Below are 5,314 nucleotides of genomic sequence, written 5' to 3'. Positions count from 1 at the left end.
TACACAATATCTTTCCACAAATCCAGCCCTACAAAGAATAATAGATGGAAAACATCAACATAAGGAGAGAAACTACATCCTAGAAGAAGCAAGAAAATAATCTTTCAACAAACCCACACAAACCTAATTCCACCTTTTACAACAAAAACAACAGGAAGTAACAATTACTTTTTCTTAATATCTTAATATGAAAATTAATATTACCAACATATCTTAATCGATTGAAATCCAAAAATGCAAGGAAAAACAGTTTGTTGGCTGTCATCTAATGGTCTCTCTAATTTGGTAACTGGAGAAATAGGTCTAATATTGTACAATCCATATACACTTTCTGCTTGTTTGTATGTGACAGTGTCTTGCTGGGTTCCATATTATAGTCTTGAAATCAGGCTTCTCCTATCTCAGCCTCTCTATTAGTAGGATTGTTTATTTGATGTTTTTACACTGTACTATGGTTTTCAGAACAGCTTACATATTTCAAAAGTTTATACAGCCAAAAGAAACATAGACAATTAACTTGGGAGGTGGCTTGTAAGAGAACAAGGAAGAGTGAGATTGAATGCTTTGCTTGATGTTTGCAACTATTCTAACAAGTTTGAAGAAGACGATTTTATAAGTTACTCTTTCTATGAGATGAATGCTTTTCAAAATCATCACAGCCAATGAACCAGATTCTTACCCTCACCTAATGTCTGTGCCACCCTCAAAGCAGGACCATTGTTTATTGAAACAGTTGGTGAATGACTTCATGGGTAGACCATCTTAATACACACACCATTTCTTAAATTAATGTAACCTGTTCTCTGTGGCCTGAGAATGAAGACAATCATTCAAGTCAAATAGCTTTGACCATAGCAGGAAGTCTGTATCCAAAAATCATGCCTACAATTCATTCCTTGGTACAGCAGAACTGTCAACTCTCAGCTTAGCTACGATGGAGGTAAAATCCTTTGGTAATGTGAGGGTCATTGAAGTACAGCCTTATTACAATGAAATCCAATGTCTAAAAATTGTTCTTATTTTGGGCTTGTACCACAGCAAGAGCTAAGATTTTAAGCTCTACTAAATACAAAACAAACAAACAAACAAAAAGACTTTATATATTTATGCTCATTTAAGAAAATACTAGTAGTGATGTATTATTTTGAAATATACAGTTAATATATTTGGAGTTATTTAAAATTTATATTGACAAAAACTTATGTATTTTCAGTATTGATGTAGACAAGCATCTATATAAGACTGTTAAGTTGATTGTTGTTTTATATCAAACAACTTTTATAATACTCATTTTTATTGTTATAATATTTTATAAATTTTAAAAAATATGACAAAAAAGATATTATAGGTATTGAAGGTGGGGTCTCTGTAAGGAGTTGGGGTGTAAAAGGGAAACAAGAATGTGATTTGATTCTATTTACTTAAAATATGTTTTTAAATGTTAACAAATTCAGATAAATTGAAATCATATAATTTTTCTCATCATAATGCAATAAAAGTTAAAAAAATAAAATTAAAAAAATTTAAAAAAAGAATGTAATATATAATAAACTAACTTAAAATAACCAAATGGGTAACAAGTACAGACATGGATACCCTAAACCATATGTGTTTATGTATGTGTTTGTGTGCATGTGTGCCTGTGGTGGGGGTAAAGAAGGAGGGACTTGAAATCACTAAAGAAATGCAGGAATAGCAGGCTGAGCTTATTAATCAGCTTGGTAGTTAATTTTAATCCAGAGTTTTCCTTCTTTGATGTTTTTCTAGGCCTATTCAATATTTTTGTTACTGCATTAGCAGTTTGTTGGTGGATTCTTTGTATTTTAGAAATGACTCAAACAAGATTGTGATGATTTATAAAACCAATAAAATATATTCCTGTTATCAGTACAGCCATCCAGGCTATAATTTGTGACTGGAAAGACTACTTCCTCCTTGACTCTCAGGATCAGTATTCAAATTTTAAAGATATAGTTTAGAAAGATTTTAGATCCAGGGAGTAAGGTTGCCACCCTCATGACAGAGGCAATCTCCCTGCATCTCTGGTACCGAGATAGCCTGCCTTCTTCACAGATCACCTCAATGGAGGAAACAGCAGAATCATCTGCAGAACTGACAACATCAAATGCAAGTCTGTGCCAAGCTAGATGTGATGATTAGAGGACTTACATGGCATCATCTATAATTAAGTAAATTTACCAGTGGGAAAATATAGCTATTGCAGAGAAGTAGAATGCAAAAATTAGAAAGAATCCTTTAAAACTAGAAATCAAAAATATAAACAAAGAATATCAGGTGAAGAGAAATTAAACACTGGATATTAGACAACCAAAAGTTCAAGATCTTAATGCTAACAAGTAAGAAAACCAATTTGTGGCACTTAATACTATAAACTGGTCAATTATGAAGGAATGATGTAAGAGTGAAGTAATGGAAGATAACAGACAATTCAATATGAATGTTTAAAATTAAATTCAACCAAAGTAACTGAAACTCCAAAGACCTGCTTTATTAATCACATCTTCAATGTCCTGAAATGTACATGTTCACAGCATAATCCCTAAGTATATTCTAAATATTTGAATATAGTCTTCCATCCCTCATTAAGAAAACTTTTCTTTACAAAAGATTGATGCAATTTTAGAAAACCATGACCAATGAAAATGCAGAGTTGTGGACCCCAGGGCCCATTAGCTATATCTACGAAACACTCTCCTCAGCTAAGGCACAGAGAACATTGAAAAAGAAAAAAAAAGGCACAAAGGTTGTAATATTCAGAGGATCAGGGAATTTGCTGTGAGAGATGGTATCTCCTAGAAATGTCAGAAGCTACACTCAAAAATTATCAAGAAAATGACTAACTACCTAAATATTAGCTGAACCATGAAAACAGCAACAGACATGTCAAATGGTTGGGAGAAAGACTATAAGGTTTCAATGCTACACAGAGAATTATAGACAACTAAGAGATGCTGGGAGCTGAAGAAATAGTCTCACCCAAGGAAAAGAAAACATATACACAGGTAATTTACAAACTGAGCAGGATGTGTTTATGTATTTAGGAATATATATTTGTATAAATGTATGTCATGAACAACCACTAATGAAATAAAGAGGCCATGAATTTGAAAGGCATCAAGGAAGATAGTATGAGTGTTTGAAGGGAGAAAAAGGCAGAAATGACAGAATTGTATTAAAATCTCAAGAACCAAAAGAAATGACTAAAAGATAAAAATTAAAAGGTAAAAAAATATTAAAGGTAGCTTCTCAGTACTTATAATACAGATAGTTACAACATTGAGCTCTTAACCATGCATATCTTTTTTTATTTACTTACTTACTTATTTATTTTTATATATGTGGGTATTTGCCTGAATACATATGTATCTATGTATCACATGAATGCCTGGTACCTGAGGAGGCCAGAAGAGGGTGTCTGGTCCTTTGTGACTGAAGTTACAGACAATTGTGAGCTGCCATGTGTGTGTTGGGAACCAAACCCATGTCTCCAGAAAAAGCACCCAGTACTCTTAACCATTGACCAGTTTTAAACATAGACATACTATCTCATTTAACTCATTAATCCCTTTATCTCAGAAAAATCCTTGAACTCTCAAATAGATAATTGACTAAAAGTAAGGCATGTGACGTGTGATGGCTTATATATGCTTGGCCCAGGGAGTGGTACTATTAGGAGGTGTGGCCTTGTTGAAGTAGGTGTAGCCATGTTGGAGTAGGTGTGTCACTGTAGGCATGGGCTTTAAGACCCTCATCCTAGCTGCCTGGAAGCCAGTCGTCTCCTAGCAACCTTCAGATGAAGATATAGAACTCTCAGCTCTTCCTGCACCATCCCTCCCTGGACACTGCCATGCTCCTAACTTGATGATAATGGACTGAACCTCTGAACCTGTAAGCCAACCCCAATTAAATGTTGTCCTTTATAAGAGTTGCCTTGGTTATGGTGTCTATTCACAGCAGTAAAACCCTAACTAGGACATGATGTAATAATGTTATGGGGGAGGCTATAGAATTAGAGCGAGTGAAGAGCCTCAGGATATGCCTGTGAGGGATGGTCTTGATTAAGTCAGTTGGAGTGGGAATACTAGCCCTTAAAAATGTAAAACACTATTTCCTGGGTTTGGTTCTTAAAGTGAAGGTAATCAGTATTCTCTGCTTCCTAACTATAGATGCAATGACCAGATGCCCCAACTCCTGCTGCTAGGATGTTTTGTCATGGACTGCACCCTCTAACTGTGAGCCAAAGGAAGTCTTGCTTTTTTCAGTTGCCTTTGTTGTGGTATTTTTATCAGAACAACAAGTAAAAATCAGCATAGATCCCGTGCTTATTTTTTGCATTACCATGAGTCTACAGTTCCACACTTATTTAGGTGCTGTGGTAATGTTAATGATAATGATAATGGCCCCTATAGTTCACATAGATGAATAATTGGTCCCTAGTTGATGGAACTGTTTAGGAGGGATTAGGGAGTGTAGATTTGTTGAAGATGTGTTAACTAGAGAATGGACTTTTGAGATTTCAAAAGCCCTGCCATTCCCAGCATCTCTGACTTTATCTCTCTCTGTCTCTCTGCCTACCTCTTTATCTTCCTTCCTGGTAGTTGTCTCAAGATGTAAGCTCCAACACCATGCCTGCCTGACTTCCGCCATGCACCCCACCATGGAGGTCATAAACTCTAACCCCCTGGAGCTATAAGCTCCCAATAAACCCTTCCTTTCATAAGTTGCTTTGAACATGGTATTTTGTCCAGGTGGTGGAAAAGGACTCCAAGATAAATATAGAATACACAATACAGAAGCAGAGTATAGAAACACCTTTGAAACTGTTCTCCAGGTTTCTTTCTTTGGGTTTCCTAACAAATTTTGGGTTTACTATGTTAAAATGGTAAGAGAGATATCAAGGATAGAAACTTCCATAACTGTGATTTCAGAATGTAGTTCTGCTGGGTTTTTGAGCTGAGCTTTATCTTTAGCTCCCATGGGTCTGGGTTACCTGGAAGCAGTGGTAAAAGTGAGTGTACAGCTGGGCTGTGTTCTCCTCAGATCATGGGACATCATTTGGTATTCTCTCATGAAGGACATAATTAGAGAAGAGGGTCTTTGATGTTCCTTAGTTGTTTTTAATTCCTGGCATATATTCATTGTATATAGTGATTTTAAAAACACTTTAATTCAAGTGTATCATGTACTTTGGCTATATCCATTCCCCATACCTCTCTTTTCTTCTCAATTCTTGTGCTTCTTTTCTTTTCTTTTTCTTTTCCTTCCTTCCTTTCTTTCTTTCTTTCTTTTTTTT

The 5,314-nt window shown here is 35.3% G+C and overlaps 1 protein-coding gene and 1 long non-coding RNA gene across 5 annotated transcripts in view; one reads left to right on the top strand and one right to left on the bottom strand.

The window, feature by feature from the left end:
- Akap6 (A-kinase anchoring protein 6) overlaps nucleotides 1-5,314 on the bottom strand; it is a 458,326-nt gene that overhangs the window by 81,723 nt on the left and 371,289 nt on the right. The window lies entirely within an intron of this gene.
- LOC116080177 lies at nucleotides 3,871-4,741 on the top strand. Its single transcript, XR_004114345.1, has 3 exons — nucleotides 3,871-3,909; nucleotides 4,188-4,253; nucleotides 4,620-4,741. It is a non-coding gene; the product is annotated as an uncharacterized LOC116080177 (long non-coding RNA).

The sequence above is a fragment of the Mastomys coucha genome, unplaced genomic scaffold (assembly GCF_008632895.1).
Source record: "Mastomys coucha isolate ucsf_1 unplaced genomic scaffold, UCSF_Mcou_1 pScaffold6, whole genome shotgun sequence".
Taxonomy (NCBI): domain Eukaryota; kingdom Metazoa; phylum Chordata; class Mammalia; order Rodentia; family Muridae; genus Mastomys; species Mastomys coucha.
Note: the sequence above shows the minus strand (reverse complement) of the source record. Positions and strands in the feature narration are given on the sequence as shown.